This window comes from Panthera tigris, chromosome D4 (assembly GCF_018350195.1).
Source record: "Panthera tigris isolate Pti1 chromosome D4, P.tigris_Pti1_mat1.1, whole genome shotgun sequence".
NCBI lineage: Eukaryota > Metazoa > Chordata > Mammalia > Carnivora > Felidae > Panthera > Panthera tigris.
This window is the reverse complement of record NC_056672.1, coordinates 51,150,187-51,168,736: the sequence shown is the minus strand read 5'-3', so window position 1 is coordinate 51,168,736 and position 18,550 is coordinate 51,150,187. Positions and strand designations below refer to the sequence as shown.

The 18,550-nt window shown below is 35.3% G+C and overlaps 1 protein-coding gene and 1 long non-coding RNA gene across 15 annotated transcripts in view; one reads left to right on the top strand and one right to left on the bottom strand.

Moving 5' to 3' along the window:
- The window catches only part of LOC122233176, a 52,356-nt gene that overhangs the window by 14,912 nt on the left and 18,894 nt on the right, over positions 1–18,550 (bottom strand). The window lies entirely within an intron of this gene.
- The window catches only part of LINGO2 (leucine rich repeat and Ig domain containing 2), a 429,471-nt gene continuing 417,791 nt past the window's right edge, over positions 6,871–18,550 (top strand). For all 14 annotated transcript variants that reach the window (XR_006210668.1, XR_006210669.1, XR_006210667.1 and 11 more), the window contains exon 1: positions 6,871–6,972. The gene's annotated coding sequence lies outside the window, so the exon portion shown is untranslated. The remainder of the gene's footprint in view (positions 6,973–18,550) is intronic.

The window sequence follows — 18,550 nt, the reverse complement described above, 5'->3', positions numbered from 1 at the left end:
CTGCTGTAAACAGTGGGGTACAGACACATGAAATGATGCTCAACATCACTCATCATCAGGGAAATGCAAACCAAACCCACACTGATACCATCTCATACCGGTCAGAGTAGCTAAAATGAACAAATCAGGAAACTACAGATGCTGGTGAGGATGTGGAGAAATGGGAACCCTCTTACACTGTTGGTGGGAATGCAAACTGGTGCAGCTGCTCTGTAAAACAGAGTGGAGGTTCTTCAAAAAATTACAAATAGAGCTACCCTATGACACAGCAATAGCACTGCCAGGAATTTACCCAAGGGATACAGGAGTGCTGATGCATAGGGGCACTTGTATACCAATGTTTATAATTTTACATTTATTAAATATTTTGTATGTGCTAAGAACTGAATCTAAATACTCTCTTTTAATCTTCTTGTATATTTTAGGAGAGTAGGTATTGTTTTCTCCCTTAGTTTACAGATGAGAAAACAAGGCAAGCAATTTTCAGAGAGGTAAATTGTCTAACATTACATAGTTAATAAATGGCAGAGTTAGGGCTTAGTCTAATTCCTTCTAATTCTAGGACCCATTCTCTTAAATATTAAGTGTTTTCAATCCCAGCAAGAACACTAAACACATGCTCAGGGCACCAGCTAATTAGGAGCACCAAATGTATTGTTGAAAGAATTTGGTAATTGCTACTTTGAAATAGCAGTCATCATAGGGGAAAAGAGTGGGAACTCTCTTACATTTCATTACAATTATGGCTCAGTATAGCTTTATACTTTATGCCTAAGGGTCATAATTCAATCCTCCTCTTCCTGCCAAAAGAGTTAAGTTGTAGAGTTATCAGAGAAAATGACTACAAATTAATCATATGCTTATTTATAATTTGATAAACAAATAATCATGTGTTTTACTCACAAACATCTATTCAGAACCTATCTTGTGCTACATATTTTCTCCAGGATGAGAGATATGTAAATGAATGTAGTTGAGTCTTTACTCTTAAGATGCTCACAATTTAGTGGGCAAAGAGGAAGATATACATCATACAGTATAATATGTGCAAAAATGTGAAATCACACAACGTACATAAATATCACACAGGAGGTAAATGATAAACTATCTGAAGGTGAGGATATGAATTGATTATTTTTAAGGAAGTCTTGAGGGAAGTGACATTTGAATAGAGTTTGTAGAGATCAGTAAGATTTCAACCATGTGGAATGAAATAGCAGCTTGACATTTTTTTTTTTTAGGGAAACATAAACCTTTTGTTACATAATTAAGGGATTTTTTTTTCTTACCATATGGAATCATCACATCCCCTAATAATTACATAATATATACATTTCTGTATTAGCAAACTAATCAAATGATGATTTTAAAGTGAGTGCCATATTTCAAATATAATTAATTATCCCTGACATAAAGCGCAAATAAAATATGCTAAAGTGACCTGCTTTTATTTTATCATTGTGACATTTAACTATGGCACCACATTTAAAATTAGGTATGCTCTACAATAATTAACTATAAAGAATTAGATAACTAAGCAAATATACTTAATTTTAATATGTCTTGAATTGCCATTGAATATAATTATAGAATTTAAGTTTTGGAAGGGATATAGAAAGATCATGTGGTTGTTTTCCTTGATTTTGGGTAGAGAAGAATTTTCTAAAAGTCATTCAACCAAGAGATAAGCATTAGAACTTGAAGTCAAATCTTTCTCTTTCCCTTCCATATATTTTCTTCCACAGTGCCTAACCTTAGCTCATATATTTAATGAAATTTATAATTATAATGTATATGAATATTATATAAATATTCAATAAGGAAATAATGGAGAATTTCTTTTCAATATTTTTATTTTTATTTTAGAGAGAGAGAGAGAAGGTGCGTGTGCACAAGTGAGGGAGGGGCAGAGAGCGAGAGGACAGAGGATCCCATCCACGCTGACAATAGTGAACTTTCTGTGGGGTTTGAACTCACAAAAACCATGACCAGAGTCCAAGTCAGATGCTCAACTGATTGAGCCACCCAGGTGCCCCAATAATGGAGAATTCTTTAAAGAAAATATAATTAATATTCCAGCAATTTATCATTTTATATTAATGAAGATTTAACCACCTACAAATAGACACAGGCTGTAATAGTAGATATGACTTCCCATTACCAAGTGTTTGCCACCACACTGCTGTACTTAGAAAGACTAAGGGAGGAAAGAAGTAGCTCTACACAGAGCAGTGTTTAAATGTGGTCTGTGGTCAGAATCACCTGAGCAGACGCCTGACCTACCCTGGGCTCACTTAAAAATATCTTACAGGAATGAAGCCTGAGAATTAGAATCTCTTCAGAGTGATTAGTCTGGACTCATACCTTGAAATCTTTTTTTTAACTTCAGTTTGCTTTGTGTCAACTATATGTGAATGTGTTCAGTTTCTGGGTATGTACTGTCACCTGTGATGTTCCATAAATACAACCGGAAGTACTCATGCAGAAAGATATTGACAAAATTATCTTCATTCTTTTCTAAGTATATTCATTCATCCTTCAAGTTTCTTAATACTATAATATTCTCTTTATATCAAATTCCCTATTATACATTTTTGATTGAAGGCACTGAACCATTACATAATAAATAGTCCTTAAATGAATGGGATGAGGATGGTGATTTTCTGGAGCCTTCCATTTATTTTGTTCTTACTTCCTTTTTTTTCTCCCTAGTCCACAAACTATATGGAATCATCATCCCCTAATAATTACATAATATATACATTTCTATATTAGCAAACTAACCAAATGTTCCACTATCAAATCTTTATTTGTGCTTTATTCTAAGTGAAACTGAAGTATTAGTTTCTTTCTCAATTTTTTTTTGTGGTTCATCTTCAAATTAATTTGAATATTTACTCTCTCCCATATATTTTGATATCTCTTTTTATCAATTTACCTCCTCTTCTATTCAGGAAAGGGATAAAAAGGAAGTCAAAGAGGAGAAGGAAAATGCATGAAAAGTATGAATGCCATAAATCTCTGTAAATTGGTTATTTATCTGCTTGTTAGGTTAGTATGGGAGTTTAAGATCTGAAATATGTGTTTTAGACTTAAAGCCTTAAGATACCAGCTATATTTTATTTTTTGTCTTGAATGGCACCAAATTCTAAAATAGCTGAGTCAGATGTTGGCTCACCGGCATTGGTAAATCAACACCATATCTTGAAGATGTCAATGAGGACTGTGTGGCACCTTAAATCCCTGACCCTGATATTTGGCTAGAATAGAATATAATTCAGGTGTTTTTGTATTACAAAATTTCTTTACTTATTATGAAATCCAAAGAAGAGGAAAGGTATGGGAACATCATGTCAGAAAGTTTGTTTTTTCTCTATCATTGTTGGAATCACTGAAATGGGATGGCATCTGTGTTTTGGCCGTTCTCCTTTCCTAACTTTCTGCCTTGTTTGGGATGAATAATGAGAAAGTGGAGGTATTTCTTTACCAACTATGTAATTATATGGATACCTTTTTTCTCTCCCCTCAATTTTCTTTTCCCCTTAAAGTATTCTTTTCCTCCTTAAGAATCATACATAAATAACTTTATGCAGAGCAACCCTATAGGACCATATTAATGCCTTTCTCCTACGATGTTGATAACTTACTTCTTAGTTCTAAGTTTATATCCGACTCTATAATTCATCTTTCCAGACCAATTCCAGATTCTATCCCTACTTGTTATGTGGTACACTGCACTATAATTATCTTTATGTATTTACATCTCTCCCTATGAGACTGGAGAATTTCAGACCAGAGTGGGAGACTTATTCATCTCTATGTAACCAAAGCCTAGGACTGTGTTGGCTTTAAGGGTTTTGCCTGTTGATGGAATAGGGTTGAACTCCATTGAGCTACATACAGCCATTCCCAATAGAGCTTGGTTTAACCTACCTGTTGACTTGAAATTTCCCTCTCCACCCATTCCATGCCCAAGAAAATCAGGGGTAATTTGGCTTTGTCAGAGTCCTTCACAGACTAACCATTCTCCCAACTGACATCTTTTATAAATTACACATCAGAATGTAATTGAAAGAGTCTGTTTATCTGAACTCTTTACTATATTGCAATAAAAAGTTTCTATGGGCAGTGATTTTTACTTCCCCACTAGGCCAAGAGGCATGGTTGCAACTTACACACTTATGTACTTGATATTTATAGTAAATTGTGTAGTTGTAAAGGGCTGTGAGGGTATATAAATACATTTGTGAATGTCCATGTATTTATTAGCCCAACGGATTGAGTGCACACATATAATCTCTCATCTCTGAAGGTATAGTAGGAAAACATGTGCACTAGACTTAAAAAGCATATGCTATACTACATGCCTTTATCTTAGTATTCACAGCTTAAATATAGTCTAGTAAAAGCAGCTTCGTAGAATGTCCAGCTCTCTGGGTAGAACCACTCCACTCTTCATTGCTTCCCAGACAGATTCTGACCTTTTCTAAGATACTTACAGTGAAGAGATAACATGTCAAAATTTTTCTTGATAGACATTTTGAGGGTCTCTCATATGGGATTTAAACTACATATGCTGGGATAGAAGGCATCCACTCATTGTAATTCATCTGGAGCACATTGTAATCTTGAGTTTCCCTATCTCTTACTAAAAATAATTAATGCTTCACAAAAGGTAATATCTCTTGAAGGAAATTTAATTTAAAAATCTATTTTAGTGATAGTAAGGTGATGACACACTTTAGTAAATGGGAGATTTTCAAAATATTCTGAGAAACAGAGCGTGTGTGTGTGTGTGTGTGTGTGTGTGTGCGCTAAATTCAAGAACAATCACAAAGGAGAGAAACCGTAGCAATTCTGTTCTTTTTCAGGAATGCTGTTGATTAAAATGATAACTTCTGTCCAAGCTTATTAATCTAGTATCTTTAACTAAAGTAGAAAATGATGAAGTATTTTATTTAACAGAAAATGTTTCCTTTTACTTAAAGGATATCATTTTATTGTTTTACTTGTGTGAACAGAGAAACTAGATTGTCATACATACACCTGCTGTAGCTTCTTCTGTCACCTAAGAGTGCTGTGATGAGCATTTTGCCTAAGATTTTGATTAACTCATTGAGTAACATGAAAACCTTCAATACTTAAAATCAATAAACTTTTTTTTCAATAAATTAAAAACTATAAAGATAAAGGGAGCTAATTTTGTTCAAAACTGATTTAATAGGGTATATTGTATTTTGTAAAAATTAAAATCATAATAATGTCTTAAATTATTGTTGGCTTTTCTGACTATAATAGAGATCAAGCTATAGTTCATGTAAGTATACAAAATAAGATTGTTGTTTATGAATTCATGTACTATTATTTTTAGCACCTCCTATGTGTCAGCCACTATATATTAATGATAAAACAGATATGATTATGACCCTCATGGAACTTATTGTCTAGTTATTTTTCTTTAAAGGCCCACATAGGCAAATAAAATAAAGAGTGATGGTTACAGAAAGTGATACAGGCTACAGTATGGCTTTCTTTAGCTAAGATTGTGAGTATATGTGAAAAAATGACATTTAAGCTGAGTTATAGGACCTGAGGAATGAGCAACTAGAGAATATTTCAGGGGAAAGGATAGCACATCCAGAGATCTGGATGGGAAGAGCTTGGAGGAGTGTCAGTGTGACAGGAGCTGAGTGAAGTCCAGGGAGAGCATCATGATGCGAGAGGGCAGATGTGGGCAGGCTATTCCATGCAGGGCCTTGCATGCTACATTAAAGAGTTTGGAATTTATCATAATATAATCAGATGCCATTAAAGGTTTTGAAAGGTATTAACATCCAGTTTCATTTTAAATACATCAACATGGCTGCTGTCTTTAAAAAAAGTTTTTAGTATGTCAAAGTAGAAATAGACAAGCTGGAGGCTAAAAACAGAGATGGAACTAACATGCAAATCGATTTATATTCTAAATGCATTTTGAAGAATTTACTATTATGAGGGATTTTGGCACAAATCTGGGTTTTCTTGTCTGTTCTATGTTTATCTCTCTCTTCCATTATATGTATGTGGTGCTGTTGTCACTTAACAGTATAATTAATGACTAACCTCCCATTCCATTCAATAATTTTTGACAGCATCATTTTTTAGACACAGAATTTCAGTGTTTACACATTCTGTATATGTTTACTTAAATAGCCTTCTTATTTTTTGAACTCTAGATTTATTTCCAATGTTCTACTCTAATAAATAACATTTCAATAATTTTGTACTCAAAAAATATTAATGCATATCCTTAATGATTTCCTGAGAATATATTATTGGTGTAAAAACCATTATTTTCTCAGAGACAAACATCAATTATTTCTGCAGCAAAAACTATAGACACAGTGAAGCAGACTGGAGATAAGACTGTAGCATGGTCAGCTTGGTTCATTCATTAATAAATGACTCATTGCCACTCTTCAGGGGTAACCCCCCATCCACCTCCCCTCTGACCCCAGCAGAAGATGATTCAAATTCAGCAGTCTAACAGATTACTACACATCAGGAACTTTCAGGATTTGAAGCAAATAGTCAGAACTGCAAATACTAAATCCACAATTACCAAGGCATACTTTCTCTATTCTCTATTCTAAACCAGTTTATGGTTTGGAAAAACATTACCAAGCATTAACCCCATCATTGCTGCAACGGACTGAATATCTGTGTCCCCTCAAAATTCAAAATTTCAGACTGTAATCCCAGTGTGATGGTATTTGGAGACGGCATGTTTGGGGAGGGTAATTAGGTCATAAAGGTGGAGCCCTCACAATAAGGGTGGGTGTCTTTATAAGAAGAGGCTAGAGAGTTAGCTAGCTCTCTTTCCATCAGGTGAGGGCACAGAAAGAAGGTAGCCCTCTATAAACCAGAAAGGAGGTGCTCACTAGGAACCTGACCATTCCGTCTCCTGATCTTGGATCTCCAGCTTCCAGAACTGTGAGAAATAAATATTTGTAAGCCACCCAGTCTATGGTAAATTGTTATAGCAACTCAATCTAATTGAGACCATTGCCCTCTGCTTTTTGAGCAGATTTTAAAGGCCAGCAAGCACATAACAAAGAAACTATTTTGAAACATCTCTATATATGTGTGTGTGTCTAAATAAACACATACATATATATCTTATACATATAATGTTTCAGCTTATCAGTAGTTTTATGGGTTTCTATCTGCTTCAAGAGCTATATTAGAATGAATAGGGTTGAACTACAGTTTTGTGGTCCTATAAATGAAGTCATAAAAAATCAATGAGTATCTCCCCCCAAAGAACATTAACAAAGCATAGTTTTGAAAGTCTTATTATTTTTAATTTTGGTAGGTGGAAGCCTAGAATAGGGAATCTTGGGGTAAAAATAATTTATAAAAAAGACAAGCTTACTTGTCAAAAATATCTTATAAAAAGTTAAGTTGCTGTTTTGATTATGTACAATGCTAAATCAGTGTTGATATATATCTTGGAGGAGGCAGCTATGTGATTCGCTCTATTAAGAAACACTTTTAATGCTGGAATTAAATAAGTATTATTAAACTAATACTGATTAAATTATAATATTAATACTTCTTATATTTTATAAAGCCTCTTTTCAAAGCACCAGTCCTTTGGATAATTGTAATAATCAACATTAGTGGCAGAATTCTGACTTCTAATCATCTGAATCTTACCAAGTATCAATTTATACCAGACATAAGCCTAGCCTCTGCATGAAGTATATGTGAAATAGGAAGGGGCAATCCAAGCTCCACCTGCATAGCAAATGACACACAGAATTTATCTACATCCAAGCCCCAGTTTTCTATTTTAGTCCCTGACGTGATCTCTTGAATCCTTCAACATAGTGGAGCACAGCTAGAAAACCACTGTGGCCACCTGTGCAGGAAAGGTGGCACTGATAGAATCCCCTCCATTCTTTTTTCTCCTCATGGGGAAAATTAAGCCCAGAGAAAGCAATGGTTTTTCCATTTCTACGGAGCTACTGAGCAAGAGAGCTAAAGAGAAAAATTGTTTATATGTAATAGAGTTCTCTTTTCTGTATTCCTTAATTACATTTACCTATAGTTGTGTATATTCATTTTATGAGGGGAGAAACAGGTAGCATAGAATATGAATAAAGACCCATGTGTGAAAACTGGGGCAAGTCACTTTTTCTACCATAAAATGAAAGTGTAAGTTATAGATAAACCCCAACATATCTAAAATTAAATTATTCTACTTATGATTTTAAGAAAAATAAAATAACAAATTAAAAGCTTATTATGAAAGTTACATTTTTCAGTGAAAATTCAAATTTTGTAGTGCATATTTTGTATTTTATTTCCTGTTCTTGGCTTTAAATATATTTTTAATGTAAAGTCTTAAAAAGCCGAGGACCTGTTCTCTTAATTTCGTTTTCAAATGGTTCGTTGCTAGTATATAGGAATACAACTAATTTGGGGTATTGGCTTCATATCTTGCTACTTTGTTAAATTCACCTATTAGTTCTAACAGGGTTTTTGGGGGGAGGAGGGGGTAGAATCCTTAGTGTTTTATATATATAATATCATATGTGCAAACAATGATCATTTTACTCCTTCCTTTCCAATTTGGATGGTTTTTTTTTTTCTTTTCTTGTCTAATTGCTCTGGCTAGGATTTCAGTATGATGTTGATAGAAGCGGCAAAAATGAGTATCCTTACCTTCTTCCTAATCTTAGGGGAAAAGCTTTCAGTCTATCGCCACTGAGCATGATGTTTGCGTTAGGTTTTTTATATACAGCTTTTATCACATTGAGGTAGTTTCTTCTATTCCTACTGTGTTGGGTGTTTTTATCATTAAAGGGTAGTAGATTTGTTCACATGCCTTTTCTGTGTCAGTTGAGATGATCATGCATCTGTTTTTCCTTCATTTCATTAGTGTGGTTTGTTACATTGATCCATTTTCACAGTGAAAAATTCTTGAATTCCAGGAATAATTTCCACCTGGTCATGGTGTATAATCCTTTTAATAGGCTACCGAATTCAGTTTTCTTTCTCTTTTTTTAATATGTTATTCATTTTAAGAAAGAGCATGAGAGTTCACGAACAGAGGAGGGGCAAAGAGAGGGAGAGAGAGGAGGTCAAGCACACTCCATGTGCTGTCAGTCTGGAGGTCAATACCAGGCTCAATCTCACAAATTGTTAGATCATGACCTGAGCCAAAATCAAGAGTCAGTTGCTTAACTGACTGAGCCACCCAGGTGCCCCCTGAATTCAGTTTTCTTGAGGATTTTGTGTCCTAATAAAGGATATTAGTTTATTTTCTTATAATGCCTTTGTCTGACTCTGGTATCAGGGCAACTGGACTCAGACTGTTTGGAAGTGTTCCCTTCTTTTCCATTTTTTTGGAAAAATTTAAGAAAGATTGGTGTTATTTATTCTTTAAACATTTTGCAAAAGTTACTAGTGAAGCCATCAGTTTCTTGGATTTTCTCTGCTGAGAGATTCCTGATTATTGAATATGAAAACAGTTTCATTTACAATAGCATCAAAATAACAAAATACTTATCAAGACTTCTACAATGAAAACTACAGAGCATTCCTGAAATAAATTAAAGAAAATATAAATAAAAAACTTATCCCATGTTCATGGATTAGAAGAATTAAAATGATTAAAATGTCAGTACTAGCTAAAGTAGTCAACAGATTCAATGCAATAACTATCAAAATCCTAATGGCATTTTTTGCAGAAATTAAATAATCCATCCTAAAGTTCATATGGAACTTCAAAGGACTTCAAATACGCAAAAAAATATTGAAAAAGAACAGAGTTGGAGGATTCACACTTGCTGATCTCAAAACTTACTATAAACTGTAGTAATCAAAACAGTATGTAACTAGTATAAAGACAGACATATATGTCAATGGAATAGATCAGGGACCCTGGAAATAACCTCTCTCATATATGACTAAATGTTGACTGACAAAGATGTTAAGATTATTCAATGGGGAAAGGGCAGTCTTTTCAACAAATGATCCTGGGACAGCTGGACCTCCCACACAATATAATGATGTTGGACCCTTACCTAACACTATATACAAAAATTAGTTCAAAATGAATCAAGGACCTAATGTAAGCTGCAAAGCAATAAAACTCGTAGAAGAAAACATAGGACAAAATCTTCATGACATTAAATTTGGCAATGATTTCTTGGGTATAACACCAAAGGCATAGGTAACAAAAGAAAACAATAGATAAATTGGACTGTATGAGAATTTAAAAATTTTATGCATCAAAAGCTACTATCAATAGGGTAAAAGGAAACTCTCAGAATGGAAGAAAATATTTGCAAATCATATATCTGTTAAGGGATTAACATCCAGAATATAAAGTATTCCTAAAACTCAACAACAACAAAAACCCAAACTACTCAATTCAAAAGCAGGCAAAAGACTTAATAGAGATTTCTCCAAAGAAGATACATAAATGTCCAAAGCACATGAAAGGATGCTCAACATCACAAATTATTAGGGAAATGCAAGTCAAAACCACAGTGAGATACCACCTCATGCTCAATAGGATAACTACTATCAAAACAAGTGTAGTTGAGGATGTGGATAAATTATAACCATTGTGCACTGTTGGTAATATAAAATGGTATAGCTGCTATAGGGAACAGTATATAAGTTTCTCAAAAAATTAAAAATAGATTTACAATATAATCCAGAAATTCCCCTTCTGGGTATATACCCCTAAGTATTGAAAGCAGAATTTTGAAGAGATATGTGTATGCTTATGTTCATGGCATTATTCACAATAGCTAAAACATGTAAACAACCCAAGTGTGCATGAACAGATGAATAGATAAGCAAAATGTGGTACATACATACAAGGGAATATTATTCAGCCATGGAAAGAAAATTCTAACCTATGCTACAACATGGGCAAACTTTGAGGACATGCTAATTTGAATAAGCCAGTCACAATAAGAAATATTGTATGAAGTACTTAAAGTGGTCAAAATTATAGAGACAATAAGTAGAATGGTGATTGCCAGGGTTGGGGAGTAGAGAAGACATGGTGTTATTGTTTAATGGGTATAGGGTTTCACTTTTGCAAAATGAAACAAATTCTGGAGATGGATGGTGGGGATGGTTGCACAACAATATGAATGTTCTTGATACTACTGAATTATACACTTAAAAATTGTATTGTGTATTTAAAATTTGCTGAGAGGGAGTCTTATGTTAATCTTATCATAAACACATACACAAAATAATAATAAAGGGACTGGGAGTAAACTTGGGAAGGTGATGGATATGTTTACAGTCTTGATGGTGGTGATAGTTTCACAGGTGTATACTTATCCGCAAACTTACTGAGTTTCATAGTCTCTGGGTCTGGAGTTCTCTCTTGTCCAGCAAGAAAGCAGGATGCAGGATTAAAAATGGGAGAGAGGCTAATGTCCGGGAGGAGACAAGAGCACTGAGTAAGGGTCCTTGCTCCATTTTTATTAGGATCAGAAGGCTTACCAGTGTGGTGGGCGTGCACAGAGAGACAATGAAATCATGAACATTAACTCATGGGCATGGGGAAAAGGGGGTTTTGGAGATATGCAGTGTTAGGGGTCTGGGTCAATATACAACAAGATTCTGGTGCTGGGTGGAAGGTTGTTTACAGCAAACATGAGGCCCCACATCTGTTTGCCTAAACTGGCCTAGGGGACAAGCAAAACAGAGTAAGCTACCTCAGCAGCTTTCTGTTGCTAATTAGCTCCTGTCTGGGCAACTTTGCCCTGCTGAGGTCTATAACCTTGTTTACCTATTTACCTATTTTGGTCCTTGCTTCCTGTGAAAGCAGCTTTCTGCTATTGTACTAAGTTGGAGAGCATTTCCACCCTGAATACCTAATCTTGTTTGCCTCATCATGGATGTTTTCATCCTAAGATTCCCTATCCCCATACCTTTGACCTATACTGGGGTCCTTTGCCTGTTTACCTAATCTTATTTACCTAATCTTGTTTACCCAAACTTGAGTGTGCACATCCTATGGCTTTCTAATTCTTTATGCCTTGTTAACCCATCAGTGCAAGCTCAGGGAATTCCTAAGCTTATTTCCCGCAACTGAGTTGTTATATACATTAAATAGGCACAGCTTTTTATATGTCTGTCATTTCAATAAAGTGGTTTCAATGGTCGAGATGGTCAATTTTATGGTGTGTGTATTTTACCACAATAAAAAAAAACTGAGGAGAAAAAAGCTAAGGACAAAATTCTTTTGCTTCTCTAGATCCTTGATTGATTTTGAAATAAGGCCTAAAAAAGGATCATGCAATTCATTAAATATTATTTTTCAGGTACATCTGATTTTTATATAACTAATCGTACCACGTGTCTGTATACATCAGTTATAAAATTCGTCTCGTTTTTTAAAATAGTCTCCCCACTCAATTGATTGGTAACGATGTTTTATAATATTTAAGAGAAAAAAAGAAAAAGAATTCCCAGCGACAAGCAGCTGGTATTGAGAATGTTTGCAGCTAGCAGCCTTCAGGAGTGTGTCTTTATGAACCTCTTAGCAACTTTTGGAATCTCAGCCAGTTTTGATTGTCCTGCATGTCGTCACTGAGGGGGAAAGCTATTTGTAAGAGAAATAGACCTTTTTCTCATCAATTAATTACTGTGTAGCTGTGGACCTTTACCTCATTTGCAAAAGTATTCTATGAAAAGTGTTGAAGTTATTGCTTAACAATTGACTTTTCAAGTTTGTATTAGAATACAAATGATTGAAATTTCAGGATATCAGAGTAAATTGGGTATCAGAGTAAATTGTTAGAGTTTATGTTGCAATAAAAAGCAAGTAAAACATACACCATGCATTTTCCACTTACTGTGTCTGTTGTTCCAAATTTTCCAATAGAGATTCTAACCAAGAACAAACTTTCCCTTACTGTTTTTTTGGTCTTCATCTTGGAAATAACAAGCCACTGGAAGTTCATGAAGCAGCAACCTCACATTCTCATTAATACCAGGACTTAAGTCTTAGGAAATCTCATGGGACTCATGACTCTCACACTCATTTTTGTTTTCTTCTATTGTATGCTTGTTTTTTCAGTTGAGCAAAAAGTCTAAATAGTCTTTTAGCTGATCTGGGAAACATTCTTATCTTTATGCCTGTGCAGTCCTGTTAATGACTCTCAAGGATTTTTATTTTATTTTATTTTATTTTATTTTATTTTATTTTATTTAAATAATTTTTTAACATTTATTTTTGAGAGAGAGACAGAGACAGAGACAGAGAGACAGAGATAGTTCACAAGCAGGGGAGGGGCAGAGAGAGGGAGACACAGAATCTGAAGCAGGCTCCAGGCTCTGAGCTGTCAGCACAGAGACCAAACTCACGAACCATGAGATCATGACCTGAGCTGAAGTCAGATGCTTACCAGATTGAGCCACCTAGGCGCCCCAGCATTTTTATTTTAATATGGGAAGTGTCTTATTTTTAACAGAAAACCTCCATAAAACAAACAACTATTCAACTCTGAGTAGTTCACGTACCTTCGAGCTTTCTTGGTTAGTAATTTAATTGTATACATATTGTAAAATAAAATGAATAAATTATTAAGAAAGCTGAGTAAAATTTTAACCTTTGTTCTTTTCTGTATCTTTCCTATTCTTTCTCCTACTTCTCCTCTCTCTGTCTCTCATGCTTTCTCTCTCTCTTAATAGCAAAGTCTACAGTATTTATCTTCCTGGGCCTCACTTTCATCATTAGTGGACTGAAATTAATGAGCCAGGTGAAGTTTGACATACCTTCCACTCTGGCGTGCAATGACTATGGTCAGTTCAGGAGAAGGATAATGACAGTGCCCATGCCTTATTGTTCATGGTGTCCTGGGCACCCTTCTGTATGATCTTCAGTGCTCCATTACCCTTTACAATGGCTTTGGCACATCACACACACACACACACACACACACACACACACACCACACTCACACACTTGCATATCTGTTGAGTCAGCATTGAAGTAATCTGAATTTTAAGCCTTTTTAAAATCTGTACATCAGAATCTCAACTGCAAATTATGTTGAACCGTTTAACACTATTCAAGAAAACCACATCAGATTAAAAAAAGGGACTCAGGAGCACCACTATCAACAGCGAAGTTCAACTTGAATTGTAAAATTCTGTACATGTGCAGGCTACCATAAGGAATAGGTGGGATAGGTCTTATTTCTTCTCTCAGAAAGGAAAACTGAGGCAGATATTAAAATTATGTTGACTTGCTTTTCTGAAAGAGATATGCCTGAACCCTATGTAAAAGTATCACTTGAGTGAGAACTTAGACAAGCAAATAATCACTTGGCAGAAGCACAGAAAATAATTACCATTAGTAACTGGCACACAACATAAATTTTTTCTACTAATTCTCTGAAAGTTTTAATTTGAACATACGAATGATGCTTTCTTAAAAAATGCCTACATGAGGGTGTCTGGGTGGCTCATTTGGTTGAGTATCTGACTCTTGATTTTGGCTCAGGTCATGATCTCATGGTGGTGGGATCAAGCCTCATCTGGGGCTCCACATTGAGCATAGAGCCTACTTGGGACTCTCTCTCTCCCTCTGTGTGTGTGTGTGCATGCTCTCTCTCTTTCTCTCTCTCCCAAAATAAATAAATAAACTTTAAAAAATACTTACATGAAAATAATCTTGTTGACAGGGGCCCAGTATGAGTTAAGGTGATATCCCTTATTCCTCACATCCTTCAATAATAAAGTGAATATGACATTGAAGAACATGAAATTCATTTCTAGTAATGTTACAGAATCTTTTGCAGGATATGTTAGAAATTCAGACACCACCCATGAGGCAAATGTTCTAAATTTTTTGTCCTTTATGAACTTCAAAGCGAGTTGTTCTCCTTTGTCATATTCAAGGGCTATGATTGTGGGACAGAAGACCATCTTCCTTTTCTGATGATTTTGAGAAAATTGAGAAACATCCCTGAGCCTGAGTCCCTTCATCTATAAGTAAAAGAGAAATCCTCAGGCTCTTCAAAATCTACCAGTCCATGTTCCAACTAATAATAATAATACTCAAGATTTTCTCAAGTATTTCTTATTTGGTATACACTGTAGTCAGTGCTGTCTATAAAGTGATCTCAGTTAAGCAATCATATAGAGGTAAATATTTATAATATATTTTATAATATTACATATGAAGAAACTAAATTTCAAAGGGAATAAATTATGTGTCCAAGGTACCCATGAGTTACTGACAATATGTGAACCCAGACTTTCTATTGTCAAAGACAAGTGCCAGTCTTACCAGCAGTCACTCAACACTGCCTCCCTTTATAGACGACAGGGCTATTGAAAGAATTTTAAGGAAGGTAATAAAATAATCAGATTGCTTCTCTTTTCTGCTTCCCCCTCCCTGTGTCTCCTACTACTCCACCATGATTCATTTTGCCCCATCAACAATCAGACTGCCTGTACACTATTCAAATGCACATTGTTTTATAAGTTTGTGTCCTATTAGGATGTCTTGGCCTAGTAAGAAGCTTTTATTAGAGTGAATCTTATGGTCTCCTTGCTTCCATAGGGCCTTATGGGTGAAACTTTGGCATATACTTATTTGGAAAAGTACAGTGTTTCAGTAAACAGTAATGTAAGAAAAAGGCTAACAGTTGATTATAATGAAATTAAGCATCGTCTTAAAATAGAACCATTTCCACTTCCCCCTCCCAGCTTCCACCCCTCCCTCCAGCATGTGTCATTTCACACTTTCACACTTGTTTTGCTGTCTACTGCAAATTAGCAGGAACCCTTAAGAAAATTTGCAAGTGTTGGCATCAAATCCACGTTCCATTCTTCATGTTGTTCGTTGTGCTGTGGCCTCAGAAACCTCTTCTCTGTGATGAGTAGCATCTTGGCACAGGAAACTAGGTGCGCTTTGAAACCTGAATACTTACCTTTAATTTGGTGTAATCATTTCATTCATCAAGGAGCAATAATAACCTTTGCATAGCACCCTTACATGTGGGTGGTTACCCTTTCTGTTCCAACTTGCTGAGTTATGAAGAAGTTAATTTTTTCTATCGTAAGTGGTTTGTTCTATAACCTCACTCTGACTCTGGCTTCATCTTACTGTTTTACCATTTTCCTCTTTGCCTCAATTTTTCTTCCTTCTGTCCTTCCTTCCTTCTTTTTTCTTATTTATTTTTCCCTTCTCTTCTTCTATCTTTAATTTTTTCCTTCTTTTTTTTCTATTTCTCTTATCTTGATAGTTTATACATCATAGCAAACCACCATAAATGCATTTTATTTTTTTAAGTTTATTTATTTATTTTAAAAGAGTCACAGAGCACAAGCCAGGGAAGGGCAGGGAGAGCAGAGAGAGAGAGAGAGAGAGAGAGAGAGAGAAAATCTCAAATGGGCTCCTCGCTTTCAGCACAGAATCGATGTGGGACTCAGCCTCATGAACCATGAGATCATGACCTGAGCCGAAATCAAGAGTTGGACACTTAACCGACTGAGCCACCCAGGTACCCCTATAAATGCATTATAAAAATACGCACACACATTGGGGTGCCTGGATGCCTCAGTCAGTTGAGCGTTGACTTTAGCTCAGGTCATGATCTTGCCATTCCTGGGTTCAAGCCCCACGTCAGGCTCTGTGCTGACAGCTTGGAGCCTCAAGACTTTTTTGGATTCTGTCTGTCTGTCTCTCTCTGCCTCTCCCCTGCTTATGCTATGTCTCTCTCTCTCTCTCAAAAATAAACATTAAAAATTTAAAAAAAATATGCACATACACGTCCCTAGAAACAAAATTTAGTGTCTTGTCCTCCTACTTATACTACTTAGCTCCTGCAATTGGAGATTAACTGAGTAACCTGCACCCAGTGCAGACATGAAGAGATTAACTGAGGTTGTTGCTGGTGATTATCCAGATTGTCTACACTGTAGAACCATCATGATCCAAATCTCAGTAAACAATGCAGTTGGAAATTCATTTCTTGACAGAATTTTGGCTAGTTCAGCTTCTTTTATCTGGACTGATGTTGGTGGGATGAAAGGATTAAAACAGCTCTTTCACAATACCTTTTTATAGAAAGCATGTTTATCCTAGTTATATATTTAATTTGGACTTTGAAGAATAAATAGAAAATAACAAGAAGAACTATTTTCTTGGGAAATGCTGCAAATAGCCCCATGTTTGTTGAGAAATGCCAAAGCAAATCATACATACTGAGAATCTGGGTCATGATAGAAAGTTGTTGTTTTCACCTGTTTTTTTTAAATTGATTTAAAAATATGAGTTTATTGTTCAGAGATAAGAAAGTAGAAAATGCATATAGGGAATAGCAAGCTAATTGATCTGGGTAGAAATTATCATAGATTTAGTACTTTTGGCAATCATGGGAGGCAAAGTTGGACAGGTAGGTAGCAGCTACATACTAAATATCTTGAATGTAAATCAAAACCAGTAGGTTTTGTATATCATTGAAATTTTGGAAACCAAAAAGATAAAGAGGATTTTAATGGGTTTCTGGTACAGGAGGAAGTGGAGCTGTGGAGAATAATTAGAAAACTGTTGGCATGATTAAAGGAATTAAGTACCATAGTGTACCAGAAGAAATGAAGTGCCATGATGCTTTGCAAATCAATAGCAGTCATTTAACAGATGCTTTTTGACTGAATGAATGAAGAAATGAGCTAACCTTTAATCTACACTTGGTTGATAAAATTAAAAAAAAAAAAAAGGAAGCGAGGCCACATAACAAAGTGGGGAAGGGATAAATATTGATAGGGATGTGAGAAGTGAGGAGGAGGAGTCTAAAATAGTCTGAAGCCTTTGGCTAAAATCTTGGTAGAAAGAAAAAAATATCTTATATTCTAAAAATAATTGTCTCTAAAACTTTTCAGTGAGCAATTAAAGCAAGCACAATAGTGTAGTAATTCTACTGTGTTTTCACCCTTTTATTTCTCAAATGAATGCATGTGAAAGAGAGAATGTGTCTCTACTTAACCATGTGGTGAATCCTGCAAAGCTAATCGTGATAGATATAAATCTAGTAGATTTTCCAGTCTTAAGGAAAAGCTAGTTAGAGGAAGGAGTTGGTCAGTGAGTATGCTCCGAGGAATAATGAGTTAAATTGACTTAGCAGTGACAGTGAGACCTGCAGGTAGAGGAGAGGGGCCTGAGCTCCTGAGAAAACACGAATAGCAACACAACTTTTGACCTAACTGCAAGAGAAGTTTCAGAAGGAGCGCTCTTTTGGCAGGACCCCGTTATATTTCAGTTGAAAGGACACATCTTACTATCACAATGTTGAATAATAATGCAGCCCAAGCGAGAATAAAAAATAAAATAGCTTAAATTAAATATGCAACTTACTTTAATACACATTTAGTGTTCTTAGAGAGTTTTAAGCCTCCGGAGTATTCTGGTGTCAGTGAATCTAATCAAGAGTTTCTGCCTAAGTTTCCTAGGCAGGAATTTGTTTTGAAGAGGTGCCTTTCTATGCTCCTGTGAAGAGAGGCTCATTCCTCCACA